The 15,959-nt window shown below is 39.7% G+C and overlaps 1 long non-coding RNA gene across 1 annotated transcript in view; it reads left to right on the top strand.

Moving 5' to 3' along the window:
- The first annotated feature begins 14,229 nt into the window (after positions 1 to 14,229).
- LOC116095087 overlaps positions 14,230 to 15,959 on the top strand; it is a 33,986-nt gene continuing 32,256 nt past the window's right edge. Inside the window, exon 1 of the long non-coding RNA XR_004120436.1 lies at positions 14,230 to 14,339. This is a non-coding gene — a long non-coding RNA (uncharacterized LOC116095087). The remainder of the gene's footprint in view (positions 14,340 to 15,959) is intronic.

Here is a 15,959-nt window from a genome sequence, read left to right as displayed (position 1 = left end):
TATGGAGAGGGAATACATTTAGGTGAAATGAAACGAAAATTTAAGACACAGGAAAAATTATGGAGTTTGAAGAAAGGATTGAATTCTTATCCCAGGAAGTTGAGCAGAGATCACAGTATACAGCAGCAATTTGACCGCATCCCAGAAGTCACCCAGGGAACAAATTCCAGGGCTGGGACCAGGGGACATAGAGGGGCAAAGCTCTTTTCTGAGGCTCATTGAAAAGGACAAAATGGGCCTTTTTCAAAGAGAACAGTTACAGCTGCTGATATGTGTTCAAGTCGATCCTAATTAGCCCAAAGTAGGTTTGTCCTCGTGTTCTGGGACCTGTGGACAAGTACAAAACTGTACTCAGTGCTCACAGGGATGTAATGCCTGCTGTGGGTGGGAGTGGGTAAGATTATTTATTTCAGAAAAAGAAAGGGCTAAGTATGGAGAAAATGTTCACAAGAGAAAACGTGAGCCCTTTGGAGAATGTAGGGGAGAAAAATAACCAAAGACAGTGTGAAAGGTACACGTGTGGCAAGCACCGGGGGGAGCATGGACGACTGACTACATGCATCATAATAAGCTCGATATGATTTGTGGCCCATTTAACGTTTTCATCAGGTGTTTGCGGTAGGATTAGCTGCAAGCCTTCTGTTTGTTTGTTTTCAGATGCAAAAACGAACATGTTCAGTACAAAGCTGGTGACATCGTGACTGTCAGCACAAAGGTAGGCACTCCAGTAATGTGTGTGGTGTCACATCACTTGACACATGAGACAGGAGACTCAGCAATGAAGGTGGGTTTCCTAAGAAGTAAGCTAGGAGTTGATGGCCACTTCTTCCTGAACATGTTCTTCTCATCATCAGCAAAGTAGATAGAGAGGTTACACTGCAGTACATAAGAATGGCATAGTAACCAAGGCCTCTTCCCAGGCCTTCCCACACCATCTTCTGAGCATAGGGTCCTGGGTTGTATATGAAAGTAAGCAGAGCAAGCCAGTAATTTTGTCCTTTCAGTTCATTATATACTTCCTAAATGGCTATGAAAGGGTTAAATTAACGTGATGCTTACAACTATGTTTTAAAGTTTGATATCTTGAATTAAAATGAGAGCTGTTAGAATGTACACAACAGAAGAGGAAATGGCTCACACAGTCTTGGACTCAGAGAACCAGGCCAGCCTCAACTCAGTGATCCACCTGCCTTTGCCTTCCTAGTGCCACCACACCTGGCCTAAATATGCAATCTTAATATGTAATCAGAATAAAATATAACGAGGTATTGTATTTTTTCCTAGCTAAATCTTTGAAATCAGTATATATTTTACATGTATAGCGTATCTTAAAAAATAAGCAACTAATTTATTTCAGACGTTTAAAAGTTTTCCATTGGATCAAAGTTTGAATGTAAATTAACATGTTAGGTGTTCAAGAATCAGCACCTTAGCCATTTGTGGTGACTTATCTTTAATTCAGCACTCAGGAGGCAGAGGCAGAGGCAGAGGCAGAGGCAGAGGCAGAGGCAGAGGCAGAGGCAGAGGCAGAGGCAGAGGCAGAGGCAGAGGCAGAGGCAGAGGCAGAGGCAGAGGCAGAGGCAGAGGCAGAGGCAGAGGCAGAGGCAGAGGCAGGTGGATCCTGGAGTTTGCAGATAGCCTGGTGTTCAGAGTTAGTTCTAGGATAGCCAAGGTTACACAAAAAAAGTCCTGTCTCAGACAAAAAACAGCCAAAACCAAGACCAAGACCAAAACCAAAACTAAACTCCTACCCCCACCCAAAGAATTTTCCTCTTTTCCAGTGATGGCAGCTCAGGTTCTTGGTGGCCCAAGTTGCCAAGAGCCTACCCTGCCAGGCAGTGTAATTCTTGGCAGTTTCAGACTGACTTTTGCCAGGATCTGCCATTCATCCCTCATAAAACTAGCTGTAGGTTAGGCTCTCGGGTTGAAGGGTTCCATCCTGAGCGTGGTGGGACCAGCTGAGACCATGAGACATTCAGAACTGGATGCCCACAGTAATGGAATCTCTGGCCATAGTAGCCCACTGCGACATGCTCCCTTCTGTGCCAGGCTGTGCACTGCCCATTTACTGACAGAATGGGCCCATTGACCTGTGCTTAGAATTCTTGGGCAGGTGTTGAAAACCACCCCGGCACTTTCCTTGGTAACCAGGTTCTTGTGTGCTATAACAACTGGCCCTCTATTTGTATTTTAAAGAGAAAACAAGGTATAACCTTGAAGCAATTTGCTCTTGAAGAAACACTGGGACCCTCTCTTTCCTCCTCAGGCCCCAGCATCTCAGGGATGAGGAAGGAGTCTCAGCCACTACATGTTCTTGTCATGTTGTGCTTGCTGACACAACAGGGCCAGAGGTCAGTGATCGAGGCCTGAGGCTTAAACAAGTGTTTCCTCTTTAAAGTTTACCTGGTATTTGTCACAGCCACAGAAAGCTGATACGTCTATCAAGTAACTAGCAATGTATTTTACACTAATATGCACTTAGTGGATTTCACTGTATGTTCAAATGTATTCTACCCATTCATCCATCCACCCACCCACCAATCCATCCTCCCATCCACCATTGTTCAATTATTAGCTGTCAGTACATCCACTATGAAGTGGACATAAATAGCATGGGGTCTAAGAAGAGACTGTGCCTGGACAGAAGAACACAGAGATGCGATGAGTCTAGGTTTCTGTGTTCATAATTCAACCTCCCCATTAACTATGCAAGAATATGTCCATAATTATGTACAACTTAAAAAATCTTTATGTCAGTTAAATTATATTATTCAAAGTTTATATGTGTGTGACATTGTTATTCACAACTACATTTTTAGTATTGGATGGTTATTTTAAAATTGGGATCACAGGAGATTTAGAACTGGATCTCAGCTGCCACAAAGATGATATGGCTGTGGAGCGAAGGGGGAAGAGCCATGCTGAGGACAGAGGAAAGATGCAAGTGAAGCCCAGCTTCATATAAAGCAAGGCATCCCATCTAATGCCGTCATACACTGGACAAGGCACCAGACAGCTTCAACTATTATTTCAACGATAGTTGAGCATCCTTTGTAGTACTTATCTTTGTGTATTGGACAATGAGTGAGGTGGGGGGCAGGGAGACATCAAACCCATATGAGACATAAGCCTTAATGACAACAAACACCTTTTTCATTCAGCATCAACATGTGGGGGCCGTTGAGAGAATTGAATGATTTAACCCATCTCATTCATCATCCGAACCAGGGAACAAGTTGTAAAAGTCATGTTTTTCTAGCCTACTTGACAGGGGATGTATGAAGCAGGAGAGGGAACAGTGAAGATGACAGGTGGTGTGCCAGTCTTCTGAGCAGCTGGAGGATAGCAACACACATATCCTGGCTAACGGTGGAGAACACAATCACTTATTAAGCACGATGTACTTACACCCACAGCTATAAGGTACAACAGCACAAGAAAATGAAACAAATGCCTGAGGCCACTCTCTGTTGCACTTACTCAACAAGCAGTAAGTACTTAATTCAGGCCAGAACTTTTTAAGGGGTTTAGGGAGTTGAGAGACAGACCCTGTTCAGACCACCAAGCTGGTGAGCAGCAGAACAGGGGCTCCAGCAGAGTTTGTCCTAATTGGAAGAAGCTGGGTTATGCTGTTTCTAAGCACCTAGTGACAAACAACTTGGTTTCTCATTCCTTCGGCTGCCTCCTCCACAGCCTTTTCCAGTCGTAGGCTCAACTGCCTCCCCAGACTTTGAACTAAGGTGATCTGCGTCTGAGCCATCAGCCGGTTCTAGAATCTTCAGTCAACATGGGAAAAGCACAGGCAAAATAAGTGAATAAATTGCTCTAAGCATTTTACAGAAGTGGAGATTCTGAGCCTCAAAGCTCAAGGCTTGATTCTACAGGCTGAACAAATTCTGCATTGCTGCCACATTCCTTTGGTTGCTACTATTCTATTTAAACATCTGCTTCCAGATGTGGAGATGCCCAAATTCGGCACATGAGCTCAAGGACTGGGTGTCTTCCTATAGAGGAAAAAAATTCAAGATTTAACTTGGATAAATCAGATGAAGAATGATGACCAGGCTTTTAGAGTCTGCAACAGTCCCTTTTGCAAATATTGTTTAAATTTATCCATTACAAAAACGCTGTGGAGTGACCATTGCTTCATCTTATCACAACATTGTTGTAAGCTTAATGATTTATCCTAAGTCACCTGTTGGGGAGTGGCAGAACTGAGGGTAATGTACAAATCCATTTTGTACCAAGGCTTATTACACAGTGCTCAGCCTTCAGTCTATAATTTGAGTCTAAGTTCCTTGCATCCTCAATTGCTTTGTAGATAGATGTAAACAGGACTCCTTTTCTCTAGCCAAGCCCTGCTCCTCTTTAGATGCTCCCTTACCATGAGCTTGTGCCTGAGTGTCTCTCCAGTTAATACCACTGTAATGATGTTTAACTCTATACAGGGAAGAATTACCAGGCCCTCCTGCATCTGCCTTTCACATGGCTACAGCTTTTCCATTTTCTTAGATTGGCTTTAGGCTATGGAGGTCTATTGAATTCTAACTTTTAAAAAAAATGCTATTGAGAAGACACCTGCTAGTAAGAGAACATCAGCTTTCAAAGGATTAGAACATGAGAAAATGTCAGTGTAATATCCACAGTGAGAAACATGTACTTTTCATATTTGTAAGTCAAAACACTGCCACTCTTTGAGCATATCTCATTACATCTCCTGGAAGGTTCCCCTCACCTACCTGTGGGACTTAAGGCTCTCCCTCTTTTGACACACATCATATTGCTATAAGTACAGCTACATACATGGAGAGCTACATGGCAGCTACACATTGGTGTTTTTGCTCCCAGGGAACTTAAACTCTACCAAGGAGGACAGAACCTACAACCATACATATCATGTAAAATAAGCCAGTTCTTCTAAGTTCCCTGGAAAGAACTGAACTTATGCCTTGTGTAGAAAGAACTCACTGTGTAAGTGATGGCACAACTTTCATATTCATACAATTGACACACTTTTCTCACATTTAGGAGGAAGAAGCTCACCTTCCACCTTCAGGTTCCTGTGATACTGAATCAGTGACTAAGAGATATGAAGAGATGAAGGTTAAACCAATGCAAATTTCCCCGAGCCTGTGGAGGTTGCCTGTCTAACCCTCACGTTGTGGAAAGATCCACAGTTTAGGTAAATTATAGTTAGAAAATCTAGTTCAAATAGAAACAGCAGGTTGAGAAAATCCTTAGAATTCAATGACTTAGAAGGTCTTTAGTTGTGGCTTTCATTAGGTAGGATGCTGTTCACAGGAAAAGAAGGATGGCTGCCAGGCTTTGATTTTGCTAAGTAGCCATGTAAAGATATCACATAAAACCAACCACCTTCTTACTTGTGATCTCATTAATGAAAAGGCATCTGGGTAAAAGGATGGATTGATTTCACATAGCATAAAGGCAGCAATAGCTATGACTCTATAGCAGCACAGACAGCAAGTGCCACACCAAAAGGAAAGGACTGCAATGACATGAAGAGTTCTTGTCCTTCTCCTCACCTCTTTCTACATTCTAAATGCTGAAGTTTAGAGTCTGTGATCTAAGTTGTCATGGCAATGATTGTCAAGGGCCTGTAGGTGCTGGTTCTGTTCCTGAGATGCTGGGCTTAGTGAGTGTTCCTTCAAACCAACCCTCTCCAGCTTTGGGAGTATTAGTGAGTGTTACATGGGGGAGATTGAGTTCTGACCATGTCGATTCAAGTCCACTCTGGGATTAGACAGATAGGTAGATGACAAAGAATAAGAGTAAGAAAAATCATCCAAGGAAAGAAGAGCAAATGCTTAATTCTTAGGACATTCCTTACACTGACTTTCCCTCCCTGGACCACTAACATGTGGGAACACAGAACCAAGGCAGTGTGGAAAGATAAATATGTCATCAGAGTAACTTGTTGAACACCTGGCATCTTAGAATTGGGGGAAGGGTTCTGTATTTTCCTAGATTTTCTCTAAATCCTCTGAATAAGCACCGATCAGATGAGAAAGTAGAAAGAAGACATCTGTAGATGGTGGGCAGCTAAAATTCACGCGTGTCTGAGGGAAGCAAAGAGCCCAGCTAACCATACAGTTGCAGGTTACTAGCAGAGGAAAACTACATTTCTTAGACTCAGTATCAGTCTTGATTATGTGGTTTTGTGCTTGGATATTTATTTTATGGAAGTCTGGTCATGGTCCTGGCTTCCAGTTCTCTTTCATGGAGAAGGAAGACGAAGCTGAAGAGCACAGGCAAATTCAGAAGAACCAGAGGTCTCTACAAACAGAACGATTGCTATTGGCCACTCAAATCCACACTCAACAAGAAGATAAAAGATGGCTGAGGAGATGGCTCTGTCAGTGTTTGAAGCAGAGCACAAACACTCAAGTTCCAATGCCAGCATCCACATAAAAAGCTGGATATAGAAACTGGGCTCAGTGGTACATGCCTTTAGTCCCAGCATGTGGGAGACAGAGACAGGCAGATCTCTGAATTTGAGGCTAGCCTGGCCTGCAGAGTGAGCTCCAGGACAGTCAGAGCTACACAGAAAAACCCTATCTTCAAAACCAAACAACAACAAAAAAGCCAAAACCAAACAAAACCAAAACAAAACCCTCAAAAAACAAGGGAGGATGGGGTATGGTGTTATTAACTTGTAATCCCAGCACAGACAGGTAGATCCCTGGAGCTCACTGGCCAGCTAGCCTGTGCTAAATTGTAAGCACCAAGCTCCACAGAGAGTCTCTCAGAAAAATAAGGTTTATCATGCCTGAGAAACATCTAACACTGACATGAATACTCATAACCTCATATTCACACAAACACACACATATACAGCTACATGCACACACAAAGGAAAAATAAAAGCAGATCTTGGTTAAGCGTGGTTTGCAGTAAATTTTGATGTAGCTAAAAGCAAGCGACAGACTGCACTATGGATATATTATGACATTTTTCTAAGTGCTAGCTTGAATCATATGAAATCACTATTTTTGTAGGTCAAAAGTGGCAGAATATGGTGAGCAAATACAGTTGACCCAGTGTATATCACCACTGAGTTCTACTAATCCAATATTTTCCAACTTTAAGGACCATGGGAGTCTGATGGCATACCAAAGGCAATGGCTACAACAGAACTCCTGAGAACTTCTCCAGTGCCCATTCTGAGGTCTGGAAAAACTACTCATTCTTATTTTTACTGTGATCAAAACTCACACAACCCAAATTTTACTATCTCAGTCTTTTAGGTGCTCAGCTCAGTAGTATTTTTCTGCAATTTGCAAATGACATCCATCTCATCAAGGTCTCATGAGGGATGTGGGCTGGCATGGTGGTGTCAGAGAAGTCAGTCTGGAATTGAGGGTGAGACATTCTAAGTTTAATATTAGATCTTATTTGAAAATCAGACTGTTATTGAAATCCAATTCCCATGCCACATACCAGATCACAGGAAGTATGTGTTTTAATGATTTTGAGTGTCCTCATGGGTGTTGTATGCTATTCCCCCTTTTCTAATGCACATCCATCATCTTCTGAGGAGATCCCTCCTTTTATGCAGTCACCCCTCTGTTTTATTCTTTCCACCCCTTGCCTCATTCCACACTCTTTGAATTTCACCACTTAAGGTTTTTCATACTTTAAGCCATTGTTTAGTAAATTACACATTTTATTTCATTATACCAAAACCATGGTTGTTCTTTACTGTACAGTCTTGGTAATAAGAAACATAGGTGATGCATAGTTACACAGGAAAGTGATCCACTAATATATGTATTGAAGAATGTTTATATTAAAATTAGATACTAAAGTGGAAAACTTCCATTATAGAGAATATCCCCACAACTTTGATTATTGGCAGGAGGGTAGCATTATCACTCCCAAAATAGAGGGCAGTAAATACTTGTTTGACTGATGGATGGCACAATGGAAATTCTTCTTAAATAAAAGATGCCCAAGGACATAAAATGAAAAAGGGAAAAGAGAGTTGAGGAGAAGAGATTTGTCAGCAGAACACTTGATCTGGTAGAGAAGTTTCAGGGTGATTTTTCTAATACTGTAAACAAAGTCACAGAGGCTACATACTATCAGATTACTGTGATAAAATGATATGCTTCCTGTAGAAACATTTTTTTAAAAAAATGGGGGGAGCTTAAAATTGTAAGAATAGCATTTTAATTTTGAATACACGCATGAAAGTTCTATAACAAACAGGATATTTTAAAGTGAATTACAATGTGTGTGGCATATTCTCGGATACTGAGTGGGTAGACCAGTAAGCTGGAGAGGGTGAATGGAAAGACTAATATGAGGCACTCTTACAGAGCTGGGTCAGGAGGTCTATCTCTTGCCTACTCAGGTACTTTCTACCAGATCCTGTTTTGTTTTTATTTCTCTAAAAGCCTTCTTCTCATGCTCTTTTCTGTTTTCAGGTCATCCTTTAAGATTATTTAAGCTTTTAAAGAAAATACTCATGTATCAATAGTTTCATATTTATTTACATTTAGAAAGCATACATATCTAAAGTTTGTCAATGGAAATCAATCATTAATGGGAAATTATAATAAACTAACTTTTAAATCCACCTTTTGTCACATGGGATGTTGTTATAGAGCATTGTCACCCTCGGAGCCAGTGAAGAAGGAGGGTGGAGTGGTGAGATGTCTGTGGGAAAGGAGCCTTATTTCTCTGCAACTGAAGCAGGATTCATGTTCCAACTGAGTGTCAGCTTTAAAGAGAAATTGTGAAGTTCAAAAGAAAATTTGTGAACAGAACTCATGCTTGAATAGTAAATTTAGTGAAGAGTAAATCAGAAAGGCGGCAGCATACAAGTGTATTTGTATATGTATATTCATGTGTGCACATACTAATAAAGTGACTAACAGAAAACTTACAGGCATTTTCCTTTCTGTTTCTCTACTTTGTGGGTACATTTTTGTTGCCTGTTGCTTTTTTTAACCTGGAAACTCACCTGTGAAACCATCTGTAAATGGTTTCATTTACAGGCCATGGCATAGTCTTCTTTAGATTCTCTGCTTGAGTTGAAATTGGAGGTGAACATGTTACTTTTAAGTATGGTATGTGCAAATGAAACTGGCCAAATCAGGCTTCAGTGAACATTGACCTGTTGAGATGTATCAACCATTCAGCTGTCAAACCTTCCTCTTTTTCCATTTCAAAAAGGAAATCTATTCAATTCAGTCTACCACCTATCAAGTACAAATGACTGAATAACTCATGGGTATTAATTTCTACTTACTCCTTATTTGTGACTACCCCAAAATAACATTGCAGAAAAGAAAATGGAGAATCACAGAATCTCTTTGCCATGTGAATCCTTCAAGATCATCAAATCTTTTTGTTCATCTCACAGAGAAAGAGGAGGAAAGCCTTCCTAGACTTGGTCTAGTTCAGAGTCCCTAGCAAAAACCAAACCCAGTTCCTGCTAATCACCTAAGGCCTGTGGATGTCTCACTTTCCACCCGATTCTAGATAACGAAGGCCTCTGAATAAAGAGACCAACAAGATGACTTTCTGAGTCAAATGAGCTTAATTCCTACACCTTGAAACACTGCTTATGAAGCAGAATGAAAAATGTATGTTTGTGTGCATTAGGACTGTGGCCAGCAGCCTGGTGCCTTCAGCCCAAGCCCACCATGCAAATCCAACAATGGTTCAATTTATCTGCCCCTCAGTCTGCAGAATGGGAGTAACATCAATGCCACGCAGCTCAGAAGACAGAAGCAGATGTGAGAAATAAAGCCCCCAACTGCACCACATAGGCCTGCCCTGGTTCATGCACATACCTGCTCTGGTAGGTGTGTCCTACTTATACTGACAATGAAGGACCTCAAGACACAGGGCCATCAAGTACAACCTAAGAAAAACCAGGGGGAGAAAAGATAAAAAGCAAACTCACTATGTGGTGCAGAATAAAAGGAAGGAACACACCCTGGCATATTTGAGGCTGGCAAGAAATAATGTCATTTTGAAATTACAGGTGGATGTGTTTCCTCCCCAGCCCCCACTCTCTTTTCTAGCACGTTTTGGCGAGCTATGGAAAATGAATAGAAGAGACAAAAAAGTACTTTGCCCGGCAGGAATACGGAATTGTGAAAGCACAGACAGCATACAGAGGCACTGCCATTCACTCACAAAGAATTTTGTGCATGTAGATGGCTGATTAATTGCCGGCCTGCCTAGACGAAGCTGCAACAAGCCAGATACTGTCAGCATGCCATCGGTTACCATGGAAATGCACAAGGTTCCTGTTTCTGACAGACCCTTGAATACTGGATAGATTGTGCCATATGTAAATAAGGCAGATTAGTTTTCCTATATCTTCCAGACAAGGTTAGACAAAAAGAAAATATATCTGTTTAAACATACTCTCTAGCTTCTTAGATGCAACGAATTGAAATGGGGGCATTTTTCTCGGGAAGCTGAACTCAGATTGTTATAACTGAAAGGCACTTAGAGAAAAAAAATCACCCAAAAGATGCAAAAATGCCTTGCTCATATGCAAGGAGGGCATCCAACTTGGCCACGCAAAGGCACACTCACCAGACTTTTGTTTTGTAGCCAGAAGTAGGTATCTTGGCTGCTCTTTTTGGGTTACACAACACCAGGCCATGATTTTGACATCATTAGGTGAGAAATTGTTTAAATTTGTCTGTAATTTTTGTATATTACAAAGGGTAACTAGTGAGCCTTAAACTAGCATAATAAACAATATCCAAATGTTTTAAAATGCTAAACTCTGTGATGTGGGTACTTACTTAGACATTATGTTGGTATTTCTTTTTCTTTTCCTCTTTAAAAAAATTTAGTTTTTGCTAGAACTCTCAAACTTCATAACTTCTCACATTTCAACAATATATAATTTACTAATTAAGTCTGATACTAAATCAAGAGAATCTTCTAGTTATCAGTTGGATATTCTAAAATATATGATGACTAAAGTTTTTTACATAATTTATAACACATGACTACTTTTCTGATAGTCATGTACAAATAAAAGTTATATATTTTAATCTATTTATTTATTAGTGAAAATGTCCCAAGATCTAGGGAACATTCCACAAGACAGCATCATTGAGCAGTTCTTAAATAGTTCCTAAAATGTGAGTTTTTCAGAATAAAATATTATATAAAATTTATTATACAACAAATTTTAAAAGCCATAGATTAAAAGCATTTTAAAGACTTTTTATGAATCATTAGATGTGAAATTTCCATAGTTAAATCAATACATTCACATGCTATTTGAGTAGATATAACATAGGAACAGTAGTAGTGATTATACTTATCCAAATTATTTAAACTCTTCTAAATTTCCATTAACAAGCTCCTCCTTACCTAGGTAAATGCAACACCATTAATTTTTATTTCCTATCAATCTACATATTAGATATTAGAACTGTCAGTACAGTGTACTACATCATATAATGTCCACATCATATAACTCAGAGAGTGCTTGCAAAACATGAATATAGCATTGCTATTAAATATTATCCAAAATGTTTGAAAGAAGCATTGTTTACATATTTTCATGTAAATAATAGACTATTTAAAACTACCAGCTTTTAGTGTTTTCCTATTTTTTCCTTGCAAAATTCTCTTTGTGTTTCTCAATATGAACACAATGTTAAGTGGGTGAAGTTAGCAAGTATGTTGTACCAGTACAATCCTAGAGAAGAGATCAAAGAAAGTGGTTCAAACACCTTGGGGGTGGGCCAGTAGGAAATGTGATTATTCTCTCTGCTCTTCAAGTGTGGTATATACAGAGACACAAATGGGTCTTCTTCTTCTTCAGAACACTTTCCGGCTCATTTTCCACAGCCTACTGACGACGCCTCACCTTGCTCTTTTAAAACTAATCACAAGTAAGCACTGGGATTTTTGGAGGGTCACATAGAATTCTAGTGTCTGTGCTTCTTGGAAATCTCATGCTCACTATGAGCATGTATGTTTGAAGAATTAGTAGTACCTGTATCCTTGTGTCCTTTAAGCCAAATGACACACAAAGGAAGTTTATCATCTTTCTTCTTTCTCAAGTGCTTTTGTGAAAATGCTCCATGTTCTCAGTTATGAGGCACATGTCTCATGCATTACAGAAGTGTTTAGATTTTGGTTCTCTAAAATTCATGATTTGCGAAATGCACATCTTAATTGGCCACACAAACAGGAGCGTATTCCTTGCTGCTTAAATATAACAAAATAGGAAGATACGTGGTTGTACATGCCTGGAATGTTTTTTTAAAAACATTTATTTATTCACTTTACAACCCAATATCAGGCCTTCCTGGCCTCCTAGTACCCTCTCATGCAAGTCTTCCTCCCATTCCACCTTCCTCCTCTCTTTTGAGAAGGGGTAGCCTCATTCTGGGTGTTGCCCCCTCCTCTCCCTGCTTCCCACCCCAATCAAGTTGGTGTAGGACTAGACACATCCTCTCCCACTGAGGCCAGACATTTAGAGGTGTGGGACCTATATCTGGGAGGCAACAGGCTCAGGGAGAGCCTCTGCTCCAGTTGTTGGGGGACCCCACATAAGCTGCTCATCTGCCAATATGTCCAGGGGGGCCTAGGTCCAGCTCCTGCTCACCTTTTAGCTGGTGAGTCAGTCTCTGAAGTTTGCAGGCAAATGGATAGAACTAGAAATACATCCCAAAAGGCGTTCACAGTATGTACTCACTGATAAGTGGCTATTAGCCATAAAGTACAGGATAACCACACTACAATCAACAGACCCAAAGAAGTCAAATAACAAGAAGAGCCCAAGGGAGGATGTTTAAATCTTTCTCATAAGGAGTAACAAAATAGATATTCAAGATTGATGGCAGGAGGGAACTGGGTGGAAGAAGGGGTGGAGAAGGGAGAGGAGATCATATGTAGCGAGAGCAGGGGAGAGAGAAGGGAGATCTGTCATGGTGGGGGCAATCTCTAGGACATACCAGAGACCTGGAAGTAGAGGAGGCCCTAGAGCACCTATGGGGGCAACTTTAGCTGAGACTCCTAGTAGATGGGACATAGATCATGAAGTGGACACACCCTGTAGCCAGGTAGGACTCCCAGTGGAGGGATGAGGAGAACAGCAACCTACCCATGAAAACTTTGACCCAAAACGTGTCCTGCCTACAAGGTGTGCACAGACAAAGAGCAGAGATTGAGGGCTGGCAACCAATGTCTGCACCAGAATGTTTTTAACAATCTGGCAATGAAATACCAGACCTCTCAGTCACTGTCAGGAGAATCTTCCATGGGGAGACAGTGCTGTTCTATGAGGAGAACGTTTGTTGGTCATTTACAGAGCCCTTACTGTGTGCTCCTTACTCTTCATGAGCATGGGAGATGTCAGAAGATACCTAAGGTCCCTGTGTCCGTGGGGCTGAGCCATTATGGGAGTAGAAATAAGCTGGGGAAAAAGGAACACCAGATGTCCAATTCCCAAGCCTGAGATGTGTCTACCTGGCTTCTCTTCACCATGCAAACCTCTTTACTGTTTAGTTACTTCTGCATGGCTTTCTACTTTGCTATCCTACAGATTTCTTATGAGCTGCTCATATGGTCTGGACCTTTCAAAACCTTGGATCTACCATGTTCCACTTTGGCCAACATGTAGTAAGTTTCCTGCCACCATAGTAAGGAATCTAGCTTCTCTGATTATATGAATGTGAAATAGGCAAGGTACATAGCTTAGGGGTAGCTTGTCTCATCTTCTATAGCTGAGAGTATAGAAAAAAATGTCATTTTTAGGGCTAGGTTTTGTAACTATATTGTTTATTGTTAGAGAACAGTAAAAAAAGTTACCATGCTATTCTGTGGACTTAAGAAATTTTAATCCAGAAAATTCTATTAATTAAAAATGTACTTTTATTCATTTTTTCTTCCCTTTTTTATAATTTATAATTTGTTCATTCTTTTTCCTCCCTACAAACTCTTCCATATACCCTCCCCACTTTTCAAATTCATGGTGTCTTCACATTGTTGCTGCATACACACACACACACACACACACACACACACACACACACATTTTCTAAATATAACCTGTTCAATCCATGTAATGTAAATTTTCAGGGCTGACCATTTGGCACTAAACAACCAATTGGTGCACTCTTTCTGCGAAGGCCACCTCTCCTGCTCCAGTTTTTCTGAGTTACCTACAGTTCCTTTGTTTAGTGTTGAGGCCTTATGAACTTTTTTTCCTGTCTACTTAGGCATGTCCATTTTCAAACAAGCACGTGCTTGCTTCATGTGTAAAAGCGGCAAGAAGATCCGACACAGGAGAAATAGTTTGTGAAGTGATCAGTAAGATGAATCAGGTAAGGCAGAAGCAATAGTCTGAGCAACAAAAGATGGATATGTCCCTCTCTATGTCCTACTCACATATGGATGTTTGTGCCCAGACCATGTGGATCATTGATGATTCACAAACAATGAATGGTGTACTATTGTATAATGACCTCTTGGCTCTTCTGTAATTTAAATATGCAGCAAAATTATAAATGTTTTAGTCACTAGGGACATTCCAATGTAAATACAAGTATAACGTTTTTCTTCAATTTTATCATTACTTCTTTTTTAAACTTTTATTGCATTATGATGAGAAAAGTTACATAATTTTTAATTTGTCTGAATTTGTTAACATTTAAAAACATATTTTAAGTAAATAGAATTAAATCACATTCTTGTTTCTCTTTTGTACCCCAACTCCTCCCAGAGACCCCCTCTTCAATACCTACAATATCTTTTTTGTCATATTCCTTGAAATTTATAAAATATTATAACAATAAAAATGAGTATTATAAAAGTTGTTTGATATAAAACAACAATTAATTTAATGGTGCTATATAGATGCTGTCTATAAATGCTTGTCTACATGTTTTTCTCAGTATAAATTTTAAATAACTCCAAACATATTAACTGTATACTTCAAAATAATACATCATTACTAGTATTTTTTTTAAATGAACATAAATAAAGTCTTTTTGTTTGTTTGTTTGTTTGTTTTGTATTTAGTAGAGTTTAAAATCTTGCCTCTTACTGTGGTACAAGCCCAAAATAAGAACAATTTTTAGACATTGGATTTCATTGTAATAAGGCTGGACTTCAATGACCCTCACATCACCAAAGGATTTTACCTCCATAGTAGCTAAACTGAGAGTTGATAGTTCTGCTGCACCAAGAAATGAATTGTAGGCTCAATTTTTGGATACAGATTTCCTGCTATGGTCAAACCTATTTGACTTGAGTGAGTGACTTCATTCTCAGGCCACAGAGAACAGGTTACATTCATTTAAGAAATGGTGTGTGTATTAAGATAGTCTATCCATAAAGTCATTCACCAACTGTTTCAATGAACGAAGGTTCTGCTTGGAGGGTGGCACAGACATTAGGTATGGGTAAGAATCTGGTTCATTGGCTGTGATAATTTGGAAAAGCATTCATCTCAGAGAAAGAGTAACTTGTAAAGTCCTTTTCAAACTTGATACAAGAGCGACAAATGTCAAGTAAAGCATTCAGTATCACTCTTTGTTGTTCTCTTTCCTATAAGCCACCTCCCAAGTTAATTGTCTATGTCTCCCTTGGGTATATAAATACTTTTGAAATATATAAGCTGTTCTGAAAACCATAGTATAGTGTAAAAACATGAAATAAACAATACTACTAATAGAGAGGCTGAGATAGGAGAAGCAAGATTTCAAGACCCTTATGTTGCACATAGCAAGACATTGTCACAAACAAACAAGCTGAAAGTATATATAGATTGTACAATATGGGACTAATTTCTTCAATTACCAAATTAAAGAGACCATTGGATGACAATCAACAAATTCCTAATTCCTCATATTTTTGGATTTCAACTGCTTAGGCTATGTTGGTAATATTAATTTTCATATTAAGATATTAAGAAAAGGTAACTGTCACTTCCTGTTGTTTTT

Source organism: Mastomys coucha, unplaced genomic scaffold (genome assembly GCF_008632895.1).
Source record: "Mastomys coucha isolate ucsf_1 unplaced genomic scaffold, UCSF_Mcou_1 pScaffold17, whole genome shotgun sequence".
NCBI classification, from domain to species: domain Eukaryota; kingdom Metazoa; phylum Chordata; class Mammalia; order Rodentia; family Muridae; genus Mastomys; species Mastomys coucha.
Note: the sequence above shows the minus strand (reverse complement) of the source record. Positions and strands in the feature narration are given on the sequence as shown.